Consider the following 22,460-nt stretch of genomic DNA (forward strand, 5'->3'; position numbering starts at 1 on the left):
GAACGCGCTAACCATAGCGCCACGGAAGCCCAATAATTAAATGTTCGTCAGAATTTGTGGAAAAACTCTTACTTTTTTCGTTACATCTGAGACCCCACAACACCTCTCTAGGGTGTGCTCGAACGACCAATCTTTCGGTTAACAGGTGAACGCGCTAACCATTGCGCCACGGAAGCCCAATAATTAAATGTTCGTCAGAATTTGTGGAAAAACTCTTACTTTTTTCGTTGCATCTGAGACCTCACAACACCGCTCTCGGGTGGGCTCGAACCACCAACCTTGTGAATAACAGCTGGGCGCGCTAACCATTGCCCCACGGAAGCCCAAAAATTAAATGGTCGTCTGGTATTGTGGAAAAACTTTGGCTTTGTACGTTACATTTGAGATCCCACAACACCGCTCCCGGGTGGGCTCGAACCACCAACCTATTGGTTAACAGCCGAACGCGCTAACCATTGCTCTACGGAAGCCCAAAAATTAAATGGTTGTCACGTTTTCTGGAAAAGTTTAGACTTTTTACGCTAAATATGAGACCCCACAAAACCTCTCCCGGTCGGGCTCGAACCACCAACCTATTGGTTAACAGCCTAACGCGCTAAACATTGAGCCACGAAAGCTCAGAAATTAAATGGTTGTCACGTATTGTGGAAACGTTTTGACATTTTACGCTACATCTGAGACCCCACAACACCTCTCCCGGGTGGTCTCGAACCACCAACCTTTCGGTTAACAGCTGGACGCGCTAACCATTGCGCCACGGAAGCCCAAAAATTAAATGTTCGTCAGGTTTTGTGGAAAAACTCTTACTTTTTTCGTTACATCTGAGACCTCACAACACCACTCCCGGGTGGTCTCGAACCACCAACCTTTCGGTTAACAGCCGAACGCGCTAACCATTGCTCCACGGAAGTCCAAGTATTAAATGGTCGTCAGGTATTGTGGAAAAACTTTGGCTTTATACGTTACATTTGAGATCCCACAACACCGCTTCCGGGTGGTCTCGAACCATCAACCTATTGGTTAACAGCCGAATGCGCAAACCATTGAGCCACGGAAGCCCATAAATTAAATGTTCGTCAGGTTTTGTGTAAAAACTCTTACTTTTTTTCGTTACATCTGAGACCTCACAATAGCGCTCCCGGGTGGGCTCGAACCACCAACCTTGTGAATAGCAGCTGAGCGCGCTAACCTTTGCCCCACGAAAGCCCAAAAATTAAATGGTCGTCAGGTATTGTGGAAAAACTTTGGCTTTGTACGTTACATTTGAGATCACACAACACCGCTCCCGGGTGGGCTCGAACCACCAACCTATTGGTTAACAGCCGAACGCGCTAAACATTGAGCCACGAAAGCTCAGAAATTAAATGGTTGTCACGTATTGTGAAAAAGTTATGACTTTTCACGCTACATCTGAGACCCCACAACACCTCTCTATGGTGGGCTCGAACGACCAATCTTTCGGTTAACAGCTGAACGCGCTAACCATTGCGCCACGGAAGCTCAAAAATTAAATGGTCGTCAGGTATTGTGGAAAAACTCTTACTTTTTTCGTTATATCTGAGACCTCACAACACCGCTCTCGGGTGGGCTCGAACCACCAACCTTTTGAATAACAGCTGAGCGCGCTAACTATTGCGCCACGGAAGCCCAAAAATTAAATGATCTTCAGGTATTGTGGTAACTTTCGCTTTGTACGTTACATTTGAGACCCCACAACACCTCTCTAGGGTGTGCTCGAACAACCAATCTTTCGGTTAACAGCTGAACGCGCTAACCATTGCGCCACGGAAGCCCAATAATTAAATGTTCGTCAGAATTTGTGGAAAAACTCTTACTTTTTTCGTTGCATCTGAGACCTCACAACACCGCTCTCGGGTGGGCTCGAACCACCAACCTTGTGAATAACAGCTGAGCGCGCTAACCATTGCCCCACGAAAGCCCAAAAATTAAATGGTCGTCAGGTATTGTGGAAAAACTTTGGCTTTGTACGTTACATTTGAGATCCCACAACACCGCTCCCGGGTGGGCTCGAACCACCAACCTATTGGTTAACAGCCGAACGCGCTAAACATTGTGCCACGAAAGCTCAGAAATTAAATGGTTGTCACGTATTGTGGAAAAGTTTTGACTTTTTACGCTACATCTGAGATCCCACAAGACCTCTCCCGGGTGGTCTCGAACCACCAACCATTCGGTTAACAGCTGAACGCGCTAACCATTGCGCAACGGAAGCCCAAAAATTAAATGTTCGTCAGGTTTTGTGTAAAAACTCTTACTTTTTTTCGTTACATCTGAGACCTCACAACACCGCTCCCGGGTGGGCTCGAACCACCAACCTATTGGTTAACAGCCGAACGCGCTAACCATTGCGCCACGGAAGCCCAAAAATTAAATGGTCGTCAGGTATTGTGGAAAAACTTTGGCTTATACGTTGCATTTGAGATCCCACAACACCGCTTCTGGGTGGTCTCGAACCACCAACCTATTGGTTAACAGCCGAACGCGCTAAACATTGAGCCACGAAAGCTCAGAAATTAAATGGTTGTCACGTTTTCTGGAAAAGTTTAGACTTTTTACGCTACATATGAGACCCCACAAAACCTCTCCCGGTCGGGCTCGAACCACCAACCTATTGGTTAACAGCCGAACGCGCTAAACATTGAGCCACGAAAGCTCAGAAATTAAATGGTTGTCACGTATTGTGAAAAAGTTATGACTTTTCACGCTACATCTGAGACCCCACAACACCTCTCTAGGGTGGGCTCGAACGACCAATCTTTCGGTTAACAGCTGAACGCGCTAACCATTGCGCCACGGAAGCTCAAAAATTAAATGGTCGTCAGGTATTGTGGAAAAACTCTTACTTTTTTCGTTATATCTGAGACCTCACAACACCGCTCTCGGGTGGGCTCGAACCACCAACCTTTTGAATAACAGCTGAGCGCGCTAACTATTGCGCCACGGAAGCCCAAAAATTAAATGATCTTCAGGTATTGTGGTAACTTTCGCTTTGTACGTTACATTTGAGACCCCACAACACCTCTCTAGGGTGTGCTCGAACGACCAATCTTTCGGTTAACAGCTGAACGCGCTAACCATTGCGCCACGGAAGCCCAATAATTAAATGTTCGTCAGAATTTGTGGAAAAACTCTTACTTTTTTCGTTGCATCTGAGACCTCACAACACCGCTCTCGGGTGGGCTCGAACCACCAACCTTGTGAATAACAGCTGAGCGCGCTAACCATTGCCCCACGAAAGCCCAAAAATTAAATGGTCGTGAGGTATTGTGGAAAAACTTTGGCTTTGTACGTTACATTTGAGATCCCACAACACCGCTCCCGGGTGGGCTCGAACCACCAACCTATTGGTTAACAGCCGAACGCGCTAAACATTGTGCCACGAAAGCTCAGAAATTAAATGGTTGTCACGTATTGTGGAAAAGTTTTGACTTTTTACGCTACATCTGAGACCCCACAACACCTCTCTAGGGTGGGCTCGAACCACCAACCATTCGGTTAACAGCTGAACGCGCTAACCATTGCGCAACGGAAGCCCAAAAATTAAATGTTCGTCAGGTTTTGTGGAAAAACTCTTACTTTTTTTCGTTACATCTGAGACCTCACAACACCGCTCCCGGGTGGGCTCGAACCACCAACCTATTGGTTAACAGCCGAACGCGCTAACCATTGAGCCACGAAAGCTCAGAAATTAAATGGTTGTCAGGTATTGTGAAAAAGTTATGACTTTTCACGCTACATCTGAGACCCCACAACACCTCTCTAGGGTGGGCTCGAACGACCAATCTTTCGGTTAACAGCTGAACGCGCTAACCATTGCGCCACGGAAGCCCAAAAATTAAATGTTCGTCAGGTTTTGTGTAAAAACTCTTACTTTTTTTCGTTACATCTGAGACCTCACAACACCTCTCCCGGGTGGTCTCGAACCACCAACCATTCGGTTAACAGCTGAACGCGCTAACCATTGCGCAACGGAAGCCCAAAAATTAAATGTTCGTCAGGTTTTGTGGAAAAACTCTTACTTTTTTTCGTTACATCTGAGACCTCACAACACCGCTCCCGGGTGGGCTCGAACCACCAACCTATTGGTTAACAGCCGAACGCGCTAACCATTGAGCCACGAAAGCTCAGAAATTAAATGGTTGTCAGGTATTGTGAAAAAGTTATGACTTTTCACGCTACATCTGAGACCCCACAACACCTCTCTAGGGTGGGCTCGAACGACCAATCTTTCGGTTAACAGCTGAACGCGCTAACCATTGCGCCACGGAAGCCCAAAAATTAAATGTTCGTCAGGTTTTGTGTAAAAACTCTTACTTTTTTTCGTTACATCTGAGACCTCACAACACCGCTCCCGGGTGGGCTCGAACCACCAACCTATTGGTTAACAGCCGAACGCGCTAACCATTGAGCCACGAAAGCTCAAAAATTAAATGGTTGTCAGGTATTGTGAAAAAGTTATGACTTTTCACGCTACATCTGAGACCCCACAACACCTCTCTAGGGTGAGCTCGAACGACCAATCTTTCGGTTAACAGCTGAACGCGCTAACCATTGCGCCACGGAAGCCCAAAAATTAAATGGTCGTCAGGTATTGTGGAAAAACTCTTACTTTTTTCGTTATATCTGAGACCTCACAACACCGCTCTCGGGTGGGCTCGAACCACCAACCTTTTGAATAACAGCTGAGCGCGCTAACTATTGCGCCACGGAAGCCCAAAAATTAAATGATCGTCAGGTATTGTGGTAACTTTCGCTTTGTTCGTTACATTTGAGATCCCACAACACCGCTCCCGGGTGGGCTAGAACCACCAACCTTTCGGTTAACAGCTGAACGCGCTAACCATAGCGCCACGGAAGCCCAATAATTAAATGTTCGTCAGAATTTGTGGAAAAACTCTTACTTTTTTCGTTACATCTGAGACCCCACAACACCTCTCTAGGGTGTGCTCGAACGACCAATCTTACGGTTAACAGGTGAACGCGCTAACCATTGCGCCACGGAAGCCCAATAATTAAATGTTCGTCAGAATTTGTGGAAAAACTCTTACTTTTTTCGTTGCATCTGAGACCTCACAACACCGCTCTCGGGTGGGCTCGAACCACCAACCTTGTGAATAACAGCTGGGCGCGCTAACCATTGCCCCACGGAAGCCCAAAAATTAAATGGTCGTCTGGTATTGTGGAAAAACTTTGGCTTTGTACGTTACATTTGAGATCCCACAACACCGCTCCCGGGTGGGCTCGAACCACCAACCTATTGGTTAACAGCCGAACGCGCTAACCATTGCTCTACGGAAGCCCAAAAATTAAATGGTTGTCACGTTTTCTGGAAAAGTTTAGACTTTTTACGCTAAATATGAGACCCCACAAAACCTCTCCCGGTCGGGCTCGAACCACCAACCTATTGGTTAACAGCCTAACGCGCTAAACATTGAGCCACGAAAGCTCAGAAATTAAATGGTTGTCACGTATTGTGGAAAAGTTTTGACTTTTACGCTACATCTGAGACCCCACAACACCTCTCCCGGGTGGTCTCGAACCACCAACCTTTCGGTTAACAGCTGAACGCGCTAACCATTGCGCCACGGAAGCCCAAAAATTAAATGTTCGTCAGGTTTTGTGGAAAAACTCTTACTTTTTTCGTTACATCTGAGACCTCACAACACCACTCCCGGGTGGTCTCGAACCACCAACCTTTCGGTTAACAGCCGAACGCGCTAACCATTGCGCCACGGAAGCCCAAAAATTAAATGGTCGTCAGGTATTGTGGAAAAACTTTGGCTTATACGTTGCATTTGAGATCCCACAACACCGCTTCCGGGTGGTCTCGAACCACCAACCTATTGGTTAACAGCCGAACGCGCTAAACATTGAGCCACGAAAGCTCAGAAATTAAATGGTTGTCACGTTTTCTGGAAAAGTTTAGACTTTTTACGCTACATATGAGACTCCACAAAACCTCTCCCGGTCGGGCTCGAACCACCAACCTATTGGTTAACAGCCTAACGCGCTAAACATTGAGCCACGAAAGCTCAGAAATTAAATGGTTGTCACGTATTGTGGAAAAGTTTTGACTTTTTACGCTACATCTGAGACCCCACAACACCTCTCCCGGGTGGTCTCGAACCACCAACCTTTCGGTTAACAGCTGAACGCGCTAACCATTGCTCCACGGAAGCCCAAAAATTAAATGGTCGTCAGGTATTGTGGAAAAACTTTGGCTTTATACGTTACATTTGAGATTCCACAACACCGCTCCCGGGTGGGCTCGAACCACCAACCTATTGGTTAACAGCCGAACGCGCTAAACATTGAGCCACGAAAGCTCAGAAATTAAATGGTTGTCACGTTTTCTGGAAAAGTTTAGACTTTTTACGCTAAATATGAGACCCCACAAAACATCTCCCGGTCGGGCTCGAACCATTAACCTATTGGTTAACAGCCTAACGCGCTAAACATTGAGCCACGAAAGCTCAGAAATTAAATGGTTGTCACGTATTGTGGAAAAGTTTTGACATTTTACGCTACATCTGAGACCCCACAACACCTCTCCCGGGTGGTCTCGAACCACCAACCTTTCGGTTAACAGCTGAACGCGCTAACCATTGCGCCACGGAAGCCCAAAAATTAAATGTTCGTCAGGTTTTGTGGAAAAACTCTTACTTTTTTCGTTACATCTGAGACCTCACAACACCACTCCCGGGTGGTCTCGAACCACCAACCTTTCGGTTAACAGCCGAACGCGCTAACCATTGCGCCACGGAAGCCCAAAAATTAAATGGTCGTCAGGTATTGTGGAAAAACTTTGGCTTATACGTTGCATTTGAGATCCCACAACACCGCTGCCGGGTGGTCTCGAACCATCAACCTATTGGTTAACAGCCGAACGCGCAAACTATTGAGCCACGGAAGCTCAGAAATTAAATGGTTGTCACGTATTGTGGAAAAGTTTTGACTTTTTACGCTACATATGAGACCCCACAAAACCTCTCTTGGGTGGGCTCGAACCACCAACCTTTCGGTTAACAGCCGAACGTGCTAACCATTGCTCCACGGAAGCCCAAAAATTAAATGGTCGTCAGGTATTGTGGAAAAACCTTGGCTTTATACGTTACATTTGAGATCCCACAACACCGCTCCCGGGTGGGCTCGAACCACCAACCTATTGGTTAATAGCCGAACGCGCTAAACATTGAGCCACGAAAGCTCAGAAATTAAATGGTTGTCACGTATTGTGGAAAAGTTTTGACTTTTTACGCTACATCTGAGACCCCACAACACCTCTCCCGGGTGGTCTCGAACCACCAACCTTTCGGTTAACAGCTGAATGCGCTAACCATTGCTCCACGGAAGCCCAAAAATTAAATGGTCGTCAGGTATTGTGGAAAAACTTTGGCTTTATACGTTACATATGAGACCCCACAACACCTCTCTTGGGTGGGCTCGAACCACCAACCTTTCGGTTAACAGCCAAACGCGCTAACCATTGCTCCACGGAAGCCCAAAAATTAAATGGTCGTCAGGTATTGTGGAAAAACTTTGGCTTTATACGTTACATTTGAGATTCCACAACACCGCTCCCGGGTGGGCTCGAACCACCAACCTATTGGTTAACAGCCGAACGCGCTAAACATTGAGCCACGAAAGCTCAGAAATTAAATGGTTGTCACGTTTTCTGGAAAAGTTTAGACTTTTTACGCTAAATATGAGACCCCACAAAACCTCTCCCGGTCGGGCTCGAACCACCAACCTATTGGTTAACTGCCTAACGCGCTAAACATTGAGCCACGAAAGCTCAGAAATTAAATGGTTGTCACGTATTGTGGAAAAGTTTTGACATTTTACGCTACATCTGAGACCCCACAACACCTCTCCCGGGTGGTCTCGAACCACCAACCTTTCGGTTAACAGGTGAACGCGCTAACCATTGCGCCACGGAAGCCCAAAAATTAAATGTTCGTCAGGTTTTGTGGAAAAACTCTTACTTTTTTCGTTACATCTGAGACCTCACAACACCACTCCCGGGTGGTCTCGAACCACCAACCTTTCGGTTAACAGCCGAACGCGCTAACCATTGCGCCACGGAAGCCCAAAAATTAAATGGTCGTCAGGTATTGTGGAAAAACTTTGGCTTATACGTTGCATTTGAGATCCCACAACACCGCTTCCGAGTGGTCTCGAACCACCAACCTATTGGTTAACAGCCGAACGCGCAAACTATTGAGCCACGGAAGCTCAGAAATTAAATGGTTGTCACGTATTGTGGAAAAGTTTTGACTTTTTACGCTACATCTGAGACCCCACAACACCTCTATTGGGTGGCTCGAACCACCAACCTTTCGGTTAACAGCCGAACGCGCTAACCATTGCTCCACGAAAGCCCAAAAATTAAATGGTCGTCAGGTATTGTGGAGAAACTTTGGCTTTATACGTTACATTTGAGATCCCACAACACCGCTCCCGGGTGGGCTCGAACCACCAACCTATTGGTTAACAGCCGAACGCGCTAAACATTGAGCCACGAAAGCTCAGAAATTAAATGGTTGTCACGTATTGTGGAAAGGTTTTGACTTTTTACGCTACATCTGAGACCCCACAACACCTCTCCCGGGGGTCTCGAACCTCCAACCTTTCGGTTAACAGCTGAACGCGCTAACCATTGCTCCACGGAAGCCCAAAAATCAAATGGTCGTCAGGTATTGTGGAAAAACTTTGGCTTTATACGTTACATATGAGACCCCACAACACCTCTCTTGGGTGGGCTCGAACCACCAACCTTTCGGTTAACAGCCGAACGCGCTAACCATTGCTCCACGGAAGCCCAAAAATTAAATGGTCGTCAGGAATTGTGGAAAAACTTTGGCTTTATACGTTACATTTGAGATTCCACGACACCGCTCCCGGGTGGGCTCGAACCACCAACCTATTGGTTACCAGCCGAACGCGCTAAAGATTGAGCCACGAAAGCTCAGGAATTAAATGGTTGTCACGTTTTCTGGAAAAGTTTAGACTTTTTACGCTACATATGAGACCCCACAAAACCTCTCCCGGTCGGGCTCGAACCACCAACCTATTGGTTAACAGCCGAACGCGCAAACTATTGAGCCACGGAAGCTCAGAAATTAAATGGTTGTCACGTATTGTGGAAAAGTTTTGACTTTTTACGCTACATCTGAGACCCCACAACACCTCTCTTGGGTGGCTCGAACCACCAACCTTTCGGTTAACAGCCGAACGCGCTAACCATTGCTCCACGAAAGCCCAAAAATTAAATGGTCGTCAGGTATTGTGGAGAAACTTTGGCTTTATACGTTACATTTGAGATCCCACAACACCGCTCCCGGGTGGGCTCGAACCACCAACCTATTGGTTAACAGCCGAACGCGCTAAACATTGAGCCACGAAAGCTCAGAAATTAAATGGTTGTCACGTATTGTGGAAAGGTTTTGACTTTTTACGCTACATCTGAGACCCCACAACACCTCTCCCGGGGGTCTCGAACCACCAACCTTTCGGTTAACAGCTGAACGCGCTAACCATTGCTCCACGGAAGCCCAAAAATTAAATGGTCGTCAGGTATTGTGGAAAAACTTTGGCTTTATACGTTACATATGAGACCCCACAACACCTCTCTTGGGTGGGCTCGAACCACCAACCTTTCGGTTAACAGCCGAACGCGCTAACCATTGCTCCACGGAAGCCCAAAAATTAAATGGTCGTCAGGTATTGTGGAAAAACTTTGGCTTTATACGTTACATTTGAGATTCCACAACACCGCTCCCGGGTGGGCTCGAACCACCAACCTATTGGTTACCAGCCGAACGCGCTAAACATTGAGCCACGAAAGCTCAGGAATTAAATGGTTGTCACGTTTTCTGGAAAAGTTTAGACTTTTTACGCTACATATGAGACCCCACAAAACCTCTCCCGGTCGGGCTCGAACCACCAACCTATTGGTTAACAGCCTAACGCGCTAAACATTGAGCCACGAAAGCTCAGAAATTAAATGGTTGTCACGTATTGTGGAAAAGTTTTGACTTTTTACGCTACATCTGAGATCCCACAACACCTCTCCCGGGTGGTCTCGAACCACCAACCTTTCGGTTAACAGCTGAACGCGCTAACCATTGCGCAACGGAAGCCCAAAAATTAAATGTTCGTCTGAATTTGTGGAAAAACTCTTACTTTTTTCGTTACATCTGAGACCCCACAACACCTCTCTTGGGTGGGCTCGAACCACCAACCTTTCGGTTAACAGCCGAACGCGCTAACCATTGCTCCACGGAAGTCCAAGTATTAAATGGTCGTCAGGTATTGTGGAAAAACTTTGGCTTTATACGTTACATTTGAGATCCCACAACACCGCTTCCGGGTGGTCTCGAACCATCAACCTATTGGTTAACAGCCGAATGCGCAAACCATTGAGCCACGGAAGCCCATAAATTAAATGTTCGTCAGGTTTTGTGTAAAAACTCTTACTTTTTTTCGTTACATCTGAGACCTCATAATAGCGCTCCCGGGTGGGCTCGAACCACCAACCTTGTGAATAGCAGCTGAGCGCGCTAACCTTTGCCCCACGAAAGCCCAAAAATTAAATGGTCGTCAGGTATTGTGGAAAAACTTTGGCTTTGTACGTTACATTTGAGATCACACAACACCGCTCCCGGGTGGGCTCGAACCACCAACCTATTGGTTAACAGCCGAACGCGCGAAACATTGAGCCACGAAAGCTCAGAAATTAAATGGTTGTCACGTATTGTGAAAAAGTTATGACTTTTCACGCTACATCTGAGACCCCACAACACCTCTCCCGGGTGGTCTCGAACCACCAACCTTTCGGTTAACAGCTGAACGCGCTAACCATTGCGCCACGGAAGCCCAAAAATTAAATGTTCGTCAGGTTTTGTGGAAAAACTCTTACTTTTTTCGTTACATCTGAGACCTCACAACACCACTCCCCGGTGGTCTCGAACCACCAACCTTTCGGTTAACAGCCGAACGCGCTAACCATTGCGCCACGGAAGCCCAAAAATTAAATGGTCGTCAGGTATAGTGGAAAAACTTTGGCTTATACGTTGCATTTGAGATTCCACAACACCGCTTCCGAGTGGTCTCGAACCACCAACCTATTGGTTAACAGCCGAACGCGCAAACTATTGAGCCACGGAAGCTCAGAAATTAAATGGTTGTCACGTATTGTGGAAAAGTTTTGACTTTTTACGCTACATCTGAGACCCCACAACACCTCTCTTGGGTGGCTCGAACCACCAACCTTTCGGTTAACAGCCGAACGCGCTAACCATTGCTCCACGAAAGCCCAAAAATTAAATGGTCGTCAGGTATTGTGGAGAAACTTTGGCTTTATACGTTACATTTGAGATCCCACAACACCGCTCCCGGGTGGGCTCGAACCACCAACCTATTGGTTAACAGCCGAACGCGCTAAACACTGAGCCACGAAAGCTCAGAAATTAAATGGTTGTCACGTATTGTGGAAAGGTTTTGACTTTTTACGCTACATCTGAGACCCCACAACACCTCTCCCGGGGGTCTCGAACCACCAACCTTTCGGTTAACAGCTGAACGCGCTAACCATTGCTCCACGGAAGCCCAAAAATTAAATGGTCGTCAGGTATTGTGGAAAAACTTTGGCTTTATACGTTACATATGAGACCCCACAACACCTCTCTTGGGTGGGCTCGAACCACCAACCTTTCGGTTAACAGCCGAACGCGCTAACCATTGCTCCACGGAAGCCCAAAAATTAAATGGTCGTCAGGTATTGTGGAAAAACTTTGGCTTTATACGTTACATTTGAGATTCCACAACACCGCTCCCGGGTGGGCTCGAACCACCAACCTATTGGTTACCAGCCGAACGCGCTAAACATTGAGCCACGAAAGCTCAGGAATTAAATGGTTGTCACGTTTTCTGGAAAAGTTTAGACTTTTTACGCTACATATGAGACCCCACAAAACCTCTCCCGGTCGGGCTCGAACCACCAACCTATTGGTTAACAGCCTAACGCGCTAAACATTGAGCCACGAAAGCTCAGAAATTAAATGGTTGTCACGTATTGTGGAAAAGTTTTGACTTTTTACGCTACATCTGAGATCCCACAACACCTCTCCCGGGTGGTCTCGAACCACCAACCTTTCGGTTAACAGCTGAACGCGCTAACCATTGCGCAACGGAAGCCCAAAAATTAAATGTTCGTCAGAATTTGTGGAAAAACTCTTACTTTTTTCGTTACATCTGAGACCCCACAACACCTCTCTTGGGTGGGCTCGAACCACCAACCTTTCGGTTAACAGCCGAACGCGCTAACCATTGCTCCACGGAAGTCCAAGTATTAAATGGTCGTCAGGTATTGTGGAAAAACTTTGGCTTTATACGTTACATTTGAGATCCCACAACACCGCTTCCGGGTGGTCTCGAACCATCAACCTATTGGTTAACAGCCGAATGCGCAAACCATTGAGCCACGGAAGCCCATAAATTAAATGTTCGTCAGGTTTTGTGTAAAAACTCTTACTTTTCCTTTCCTTGCTCATACGGAACCTCTCTTCGAAAAGTCTCGTCTGCTAAAAATAAGCGAAGTAGTAAACTTTGTAACATTAACAATATTATATAGAGATTTATTAACGAATTCCTTCTTTACGATCAGAGCTAACAAAATCGTTTATACTAGGTCTAAAGATACACTTAGTGTAAGCAAGTGTAACACCTCGAAAAAATTAAATTCCGTATTTTACATGGGTCCGATGTTATTTAACACCCTTCCCCAAGAAATACGAGATTTGGATAATATTAAACTATTCAAATTCAAACTAAAAGAACTTATATTATTAAAACTGATAAGAATTTAAAATTGGGACCTCCTAAATAATAAACCCTTCATGATAATAACCCTTTTCAATTTGGATTAGCTGTTGTAGATTCAATTAATCGAAATAATATAATAGGCTCAACTTTTCTTGATTTTTTGATTTAAACTTTGTTTTTATTATTAACTTTGTTTTTAAATTAATTTATTTATTAATTTATTACCAGTTTTAAATACTAGAATTTTATTATTTGTATTGTTATAAAAATCTATGCGAAGCAGGGCTAAAAAGTCGCTAGTTGACTTAGGCCCTTATAAAACGAATCTAATGTAAACGTGAATTGGAAATAAACTTTGGAAACTTTGGAAACTTTTTTTCGTTTTATCTGAGACCTCACAATAGCGCTCCCGGGTGGGCTCGAACCACCAACCTTGTGAATAGCAGCTGAGCGCGCTAACCTTTGCCCCACGAAAGCCCAAAAATTAAATGGTCGTCAGGTATTGTGGAAAAACTTTGGCTTTGTACGTTACATTTGAGATCACACAACACCTCTCCCGGGTGGTCTCGAACCACCAACCTTTCGGTTAACAGCTGAACGCGCTAACCATTGCGCCACGGAAGCCCAAAAATTAAATGTTCGTCAGGTTTTGTGGAAAAACTCTTACTTTTTTCGTTACATCTGAGACCTCACAACACCACTCCCCGGTGGTCTCGAACCACCAACCTTTCGGTTAACAGCCGAACGCGCTAACCATTGCGCCCCGGAAGCCCAAAAATTAAATGGTCGTCAGGTATAGTGGAAAAACTTTGGCTTATACGTTGCATTTGAGATTCCACAACACCGCTTCCGAGTGGTCTCGAACCACCAACCTATTGGTTAACAGCCGAACGCGCAAACTATTGAGCCACGGAAGCTCAGAAATTAAATGGTTGTCACGTATTGTGGAAAAGTTTTGACTTTTTACGCTACATCTGAGACCCCACAACACCTCTCTTGGGTGGCTCGAACCACCAACCTTTCGGTTAACAGCCGAACGCGCTAACCATTGCTCCACGAAAGCCCAAAAATTAAATGGTCGTCAGGTATTGTGGAGAAACTTTGGCTTTATACGTTACATTTGAGATCCCACAACACCGCTCCCGGGTGGGCTCGAACCACCAACCTATTGGTTAACAGCCGAACGCGCTAAACACTGAGCCACGAAAGCTCAGAAATTAAATGGTTGTCACGTATTGTGGAAAGGTTTTGACTTTTTACGCTACATCTGAGACCCCACAACACCTCTCCCGGGGGTCTCGAACCACCAACCTTTCGGTTAACAGCTGAACGCGCTAACCATTGCTCCACGGAAGCCCAAAAATTAAATGGTCGTCAGGTATTGTGGAAAAACTTTGGCTTTATACGTTACATATGAGACCCCACAACACCTCTCTTGGGTGGGCTCGAACCACCAACCTTTCGGTTAACAGCCGAACGCGCTAACCATTGCTCCACGGAAGCCCAAAAATTAAATGGTCGTCAGGTATTGTGGAAAAACTTTGGCTTTATACGTTACATTTGAGATTCCACAACACCGCTCCCGGGTGGGCTCGAACCACCAACCTATTGGTTACCAGCCGAACGCGCTAAACATTGAGCCACGAAAGCTCAGGAATTAAATGGTTGTCACGTTTTCTGGAAAAGTTTAGACTTTTTACGCTACATATGAGACCCCACAAAACCTCTCCCGGTCGGGCTCGAACCACCAACCTATTGGTTAACAGCCTAACGCGCTAAACATTGAGCCACGAAAGCTCAGAAATTAAATGGTTGTCACGTATTGTGGAAAAGTTTTGACTTTTTACGCTACATCTGAGATCCCACAACACCTCTCCCGGGTGGTCTCGAACCACCAACCTTTCGGTTAACAGCTGAACGCGCTAACCATTGCGCAACGGAAGCCCAAAAATTAAATGTTCGTCAGAATTTGTGGAAAAACTCTTACTTTTTTCGTTACATCTGAGACCCCACAACACCTCTCTTGGGTGGGCTCGAACCACCAACCTTTCGGTTAACAGCCGAACGCGCTAACCATTGCTCCACGGAAGTCCAAGTATTAAATGGTCGTCAGGTATTGTGGAAAAACTTTGGCTTTATACGTTACATTTGAGATCCCACAACACCGCTTCCGGGTGGTCTCGAACCATCAACCTATTGGTTAACAGCCGAATGCGCAAACCATTGAGCCACGGAAGCCCATAAATTAAATGTTCGTCAGGTTTTGTGTAAAAACTCTTACTTTTTTTCGTTTTATCTGAGACCTCACAATAGCGCTCCCGGGTGGGCTCGAACCACCAACCTTGTGAATAGCAGCTGAGCGCGCTAACCTTTGCCCCACGAAAGCCCAAAAATTAAATGGTCGTCAGGTATTGTGGAAAAACTTTGGCTTTGTACGTTACATTTGAGATCACACAACACCGCTCCCGGGTGGGCTCGAACCACCAACCTATTGGTTAACAGCCGAACGCGCTAAACATTGAGCCACGAAAGCTCAGAAATTAAATGGTTGTCACGTATTGTGAAAAAGTTATGACTTTTCACGCTACATCTGAGACCCCACAACACCTCTCTAGGGTGGGCTCGAACGACCAATCTTTCGGTTAACAGCTGAACGCGCTAACCATTGCGCCACGGAAGCTCAAAAATTAAATGGTCGTCAGGTATTGTGGAAAAACTCTTACTTTTTTCGTTATATCTGAGACCTCACAACACCGCTCTCGGGTGGGCTCGAACCACCAACCTTTTGAATAACAGCTGAGCGCGCTAACTATTGCGCCACGGAAGCCCAAAAATTAAATGATCTTCAGGTATTGTGGTAACTTTCGCTTTGTACGTTACATTTGAGACCCCACAACACCTCTCTAGGGTGTGCTCGAACGACCAATCTTTCGGTTAACAGCTGAACGCGCTAACCATTGCGCCACGGAAGCCCAATGATTAAATGTTCGTCAGAATTTGTGGAAAAACTCTTACTTTTTTCGTTGCATCTGAGACCTCACAACACCGCTCTCGGGTGGGCTCGAACCACCAACCTTGTGAATAACAGCTGAGCGCGCTAACCATTGCCCCACGAAAGCCCAAAAATTAAATGGTCGTCAGGTATTGTGGAAAAACTTTGGCTTTGTACGTTACATTTGAGATCCCACAACACCGCTCCCGGGTGGGCTCGAACCACCAACCTATTGGTTAACAGCCGAACGCGCTAAACATTGTGCCACGAAAGCTCAGAAATTAAATGGTTGTCACGTATTGTGGAAAAGTTTTGACTTTTTACGCTACATCTGAGATCCCACAACACCTCTCCCGGGTGGTCTTGAACCACCAACCTTTCGGTTAACAGCTGAACGCGCTAACCATTGCGCAACGGAAGCCCAAAAATTAAATGTTCGTCAGGTTTTGTGTAAAAACTCTTACTTTTTTTCGTTACATCTGAGACCTCACAACACCGCTCCCGGGTGGGCTCGACCCACCAACCTATTGGTTAACAGCCGAACGCGCTAACCATTGAGCCACGAAAGCTCAGAAATTAAATGGTTGTCAGGTATTGTGAAAAAGTTATGACTTTTCACGCTACATCTGAGACCCCACAACACCTCTCTAGGGTGGGCTCGAACGACCAATCTTTCGGTTAACAGCTGAACGCGCTAACCATTGCGCCACGGAAGCCCAAAAATTAAATGGTCGTTAGGTATTGTGGAAAAACTCTTACTTTTTTCGTTATATCTGAGACCTCACAACACCGCTCTCGGGTGGGCTCGAACCACCAACCCTTTGAATAACAGCTGAGCGCGCTAACTATTGCGCCACGGAAGCCCAAAAATTAAATGATCGTCAGGTATTGTGGTAACTTTCGCTTTGTACGTTACATTTGAGATCCCACAACACCGCTCCCGGGTGGGCTAGAACCACCAACCTTTCGGTTAACAGCTGAACGCGCTAACCATAGCGCCACGGAAGCCCAATAATTAAATGTTCGTCAGAATTTGTGGAAAAACTCTTACTTTTTTCGTTACATCTGAGACCCCACAACACCTCTCTAGGGTGTGCTCGAACGACCAATCTTTCGGTTAACAGCTGAACGCGCTAACCATTGCGCCACGGAAGCCCAATAATTAAATGTTCGTCAGAATTTGTGGAAAAACTCTTACTTTTTTCGTTGCATCTGGGACCTCACAACACCGCTCTCGGGTGGGCTCGAACCACCAACCTTGTGAATAACAGCTGAGCGCGCTAACCATTGCCCCACGAAAGCCCAAAAATTAAATGGTCGTCAGGTATTGTGGAAAAACTTTGGCTTTGTACGTTACATTTGAGATCCCACAACACCGCTCCCGGGTGGGCTCGAACCACCAACCTATTGGTTAACAGCCGAACGCGCTAAACATTGTGCCACGAAAGCTCAGAAATTAAATGGTTGTCACGTATTGTGGAAAAGTTTTGACTTTTTACGCTACATCTGAGATCCCACAACACCTCTCCCGGGTGGTCTCGAACCACCAACCTTTCGGTTAACAGCTGAACGCGCTAACCATTGCGCCACGGAAGCCCAAAAATTAAATGTTCGTCAGGTTTTGTGTAAAAACTCTTACTTTTTTCGTTACATCTGAGACCTCACAACACCGCTCCCGGGTGGGTTCGAACCACCAACCTATTGGTTAACAGCCGAACGCGCTAACCATTGAGCCACGAAAGCTCAGAAATTAAATGGTTGTCAGGTATTGTGAAAAAGTTATGACTTTTCACGCTACATCTGAGACCCCACAACACCTCTCTAGGGTGGGCTCGAACGACCAATCTTTCGGTTAACAGCTGAACGCGCTAACCATTGCGCCACGGAAGCCCAAAAATTAAATGGTCGTCAGGTATTGTGGAAAAACTCTTACTTTTTTCGTTATATCTGAGACCTCACAACACCGCTCTCGGGTGGGCTCGAACCACCAACCTTTTGAATAACAGCTGAGCGCGCTAACTATTGCGCCACGGAAGCCCAAAAATTAAATGATCGTCAGGTATTGTGGTAACTTTCGCTTTGTACGTTACATTTGAGATCCCACAACACCGCTCCCGGGTGGGCTCGAACCACCAACCTTTCGGTTTACAGCTGAACGCGCTAACCATAGCGCCACGCAAGCCCAATAATTAAATGTTCGTCAGAATTTGTGGAAAAACTCTTACTTTTTTCGATACATCTGAGACCTCACAACACTGCTCACGGGTGGGCCCGAACCACCAACCTATTGGTTAACAGCCGAACGCGCTAACCATTGAGCCACGAAAGCTCAGAAATTAAATGGTTGTCAGGTATTGTGAAAACGTTATGACTTTTCACGCTACATCTGAGACCCCACAACACCTCTCTAGGGTGGGCTCGAACGACCAATCTTTCGGTTAACAGCTGAACGCGCTAACCATTGCGCCACGGAAGCCCAATAATTAAATGTTCGTCAGAATTTGTGGAAAAACTCTTACTTTTTACGCTACATCTGAGACCCCACAACACCTCTCCCGGGCGGGCTCGAACCACCAACCTATTGGTTAACAGCCGAACGCGCTAACCATTAGCCACGGAAGCTCAGAAAGTAAATAGTTGTCAGGTATTGTGAAAACGTTATGACTTTTCACGCTACATCTGAGACCCCACAACACCTCTCTAGGTTGGGCTCGAACGACCAATCTTTCGGTTAACAGCTGACCGCGCTAACCATTGCGCCACGGAAGCCCAATAATTAAATGTTCGTCAGAATTTGTGGAAAAACTCTTACTTTTTTCGTTACATCTGAGACCCCACAACACCTCTCTTGGGTGGGCTCGAACCACCAACCTTTCGGTTTACAGCCGAACGCGCTAACCATTGCTCCACGGAAGTCCAAATATTAAATGGTCGTCAGGTATTGTGGAAAAACTTTGGCTTTATACGTTACATTTGAGATCCCACAACACCGCTTTCGGGTGGTCTCGAACCACCAACCTATTGGTTAACAGCCGAACGCGCAAACCATTGAGCCACGGAAGCTCAGAAATTAAATGGTTGTCACGTATTGTGGAAAAGTTTTGACTTTTTACGCTACATCTGAGACCCCACAACACCTCTCCCGGGTGGTCTCGAACCACCAACCTTTCGGTTAACAGCTGAACGCGCTAACCATTGCGCCACGGAAGCCCATAAATTAAATGTTCGTCAGGTTTTGTGTAAAAACTCTTACTTTTTTTCGTTACATCTGAGACCTCACAACTCCGCTCCCGGGTGGGCTCGAACCACCAACCTATTGGTTAACAGCCGAACGCGCTAACCATTGAGCCACGAAAGCTCAGAAATTAAATGGTTGTCAGGTATTGTGAAAACGTTATGACTTTTCACGCTACATCTGAGACCCCACAACACCTCTCTAGGGTGTGCTCGAACGACCAACCTTGTGAATAACAGCTGAGCGCGCTAACCATTGCCCCACGAAAGCCCAAAAATTAAATGGTCGTCAGGTATTGTGGAAAAACTTTGGCTTTGTACGTTACATTTGAGATCCCACAACACCGCTCCCGGGTGGGCTCGAACCACCAACCTATTGGTTAACAGCCGAACGCGCTAAACATTGTGCCACGAAAGCTCAGAAATTAAATGGTTGTCACGTATTGTGGAAAAGTTTTGACTTTTTACGCTACATCTGAGATCCCACAACACCTCTCCCGGGTGGTCTCGAACCACCAACCTTTCGGTTAACAGCTGAACGCGCTAACCATTGCGCCACGGAAGCCCAAAAATTAAATGTTCGTCAGGTTTTGTGTAAAAACTCTTACTTTTTTCGTTACATCTGAGACCTCACAACACCGCTCCCGGGTGGGTTCGAACCACCAACCTATTGGTTAACAGCCGAACGCGCTAACCATTGAGCCACGAAAGCTCAGAAATTAAATGGTTGTCAGGTATTGTGAAAAAGTTATGACTTTTCACGCTACATCTGAGACCCCACAACACCTCTCTAGGGTGGGCTCGAACGACCAATCTTTCGGTTAACAGCTGAACGCGCTAACCATTGCGCCACGGAAGCCCAAAAATTAAATGGTCGTCAGGTATTGTGGAAAAACTCTTACTTTTTTCGTTATATCTGAGACCTCACAACACCGCTCTCGGGTGGGCTCGAACCACCAACCTTTTGAATAACAGCTGAGCGGACTAACTATTGCGCCACGGAAGCCCAAAAATTAAACGATCGTCAGGTATTGTGGTAACTTTCGCTTTGTACGTTACATTTGAGATCCCACAACACCGCTCCCGGGTGGGCTCGAACCACCAACCTTTCGGTTTACAGCTGAACGCGCTAACCATAGCGCCACGCAAGCCCAATAATTAAATGTTCGTCAGAATTTGTGGAAAAACTCTTACTTTTTTCGATACATCTGAGACCTCACAACACCGCTCACGGGTGGGCCCGAACCACCAACCTATTGGTTAACAGCCGAACGCGCTAACCATTGAGCCACGAAAGCTCAGAAATTAAATGGTTGTCAGGTATTGTGAAAACGTTATGACTTTTCACGCTACATCTGAGACCCCACAACACCTCTCCCGGGTGGTCTCGAACCACCAACCTTTCGGTTAACAGCTGAACGCGCTAACCATTGCGCCACGGAAGCCCATAAATTAAATGTTCGTCAGGTTTTGTGTAAAAACTCTTACTTTTTTTCGTTACATCTGAGACCTCACAACACCGCTCCCGGGTGGGCTCGAACCACCAACCTATTGGTTAACAGCCGAACGCGCTAACCATTGAGCCACGAAAGCTCAGAAATTAAATGGTTGTCAGGTATTGTGAAAACGTTATGAATTTTCACGCTACATCTGAGACCCCACAACACCTCTCTAGGGTGTGCTCGAACGACCAACCTTGTGAATAACAGCTGAGCGCGCTAACCATTGCCCCACGAAAGCCCAAAAATTAAATGGTCGTCAGGTATTGTGGAAAAACTTTGGCTTTGTACGTTACATTTGAGATCCCACAACACCGCTCCCGGGTGGGCTCGAACCACCACCCTATTGGTTAACAGCCGAACGCGCTAAACATTGAGCCACGAAAGCTCAGAAATTAAATGGTTGTCACGTATTGTGGAAAAGTTTTGACTTTTTACGCTACATCTGAGATCCCACAACACCTCTCCCGGGTGGTCTCGAACCACCAACCTTTCGGTTAACAGCTGAACGCGCTAACCATTGCGCCACGGAAGCCCATAAATTAAATGTTCGTCAGGTTTTGTGTAAAAACTCTTACTTTTTTTCGTTACATCTGAGACCTCACAACACCGCTCCCGGGTGGGCTCGAACCACCAACCTATTGGTTAACAGCCGAATGCGCTAACCATTGAGCCACGAAAGCTCAGAAATTAAATGGTTGTCAGGTATTGTGAAAAAGTTATGACTTTTCACGCTACATCTGAGACCCCACAACACCTCTCTAGGGTGGGCTCGAACGACCAATCTTTCGGTTAACAGCTGAACGCGCTAACCATTGCGCCACGGAAGCCCAAAAATTAAATGGTCGTCAGGTATTGTGGAAAAACTCTTACTTTTTTCGTTATATCTGAGACCTCACAACACCGCTCTCGGCTGGGCTCGAACCACCAACCTTTTGAATAACAGCTGAGCGCGCTAACTATTGCGCAACGGAAGCCCAAAAATTAAATGATCGTCAGGTATTGTGGTAACTTTCGCTTTGTACGTTACATTTGAGATCCCACAACACCGCTCCCGGGTGGGCTCGAACCACCAACCTTTCGGTTTACAGCTGAACGCGCTAACCATAGCGCCACGCAAGCCCAATAATTAAATGTTCGTCAGAATTTGTGGAAAAACTCTTACTTTTTTCGTTACATCTGAGACCTCACAACACCGCTCACGGGTGGGCCCGAACCACCAACCTATTGGTTAACAGCCGAACGCGCTAACCATTGAGCCACGAAAGCTCAGAAATTAAATGGTTGTCAGGTTTTTTGAAAACGTTATGACTTTTCACGCTACATCTGAGACCCCACAACACCTCTCTAGGGTGGGCTCGAACGACCAATCTTTCGGTTAACAGCTGAACGCGCTAACCATTGCGCCACGGAAGCCCAAAAATTAAATGGTCGTCAGGTATTGTGGAAAAACTCTTACTTTTTTCGTTATATCTGAGACCTCACAACACCGCTCTCGGGTGGGCTCGAACCACCAACCTTTTGAATAACAGCTGAGCGCGCTAACTATTGCGCCACGGAAGTCCAAATATTAAATGGTCGTCAGGTATTGTGGAAAAACTTTGGCTTTATACGTTACATTTGAGATCCCACAACACCGCTTCCGGGTGGTCTCGAACCACCAACCTATTGGTTAACAGCCGAACGCGCAAACCATTGAGCCACGGAAGCTCAGAAATTAAATGGTTGTCACGTATTGTGGAAAAGTTTTGACTTTTTACGCTACATCTGAGACCCCACAACACCTCTCCCGGGTGGTCTCGAACCACCAACCTTTCGGTTAACAGCTGAACGCGCTAACCATTGCGCCACGGAAGCCCATAAATTAAATGTTCGTCAGGTTTTGTGTA

The 22,460-nt window shown here is 46.3% G+C and overlaps 3 non-coding genes across 3 annotated transcripts; all 3 read right to left on the reverse strand.

Annotated features, from left to right (window-relative positions):
- Positions 1–17,947: 17,947 nt before the first annotated feature.
- On the reverse strand, positions 17,948–18,020 carry TRNAY-GUA (transfer RNA tyrosine (anticodon GUA)). The gene has a single exon. It is a non-coding gene; the product is annotated as a tRNA-Tyr (tRNA).
- A 2,130-nt stretch (positions 18,021–20,150) lies between these two features.
- On the reverse strand, positions 20,151–20,223 carry TRNAY-GUA (transfer RNA tyrosine (anticodon GUA)). The gene has a single exon. It is a non-coding gene; the product is annotated as a tRNA-Tyr (tRNA).
- A 1,397-nt stretch (positions 20,224–21,620) lies between these two features.
- TRNAY-GUA (transfer RNA tyrosine (anticodon GUA)) lies at positions 21,621–21,693 on the reverse strand. The gene has a single exon. It is a non-coding gene; the product is annotated as a tRNA-Tyr (tRNA).
- Between the last annotated feature and the right edge of the window lie 767 nt (positions 21,694–22,460).

Source organism: Phalangium opilio, unplaced genomic scaffold, assembly GCF_054372755.1.
Source record: "Phalangium opilio isolate 3A_F unplaced genomic scaffold, DU_Popi_V2 ptg001421l_1, whole genome shotgun sequence".
NCBI lineage: Eukaryota > Metazoa > Arthropoda > Arachnida > Opiliones > Phalangiidae > Phalangium > Phalangium opilio.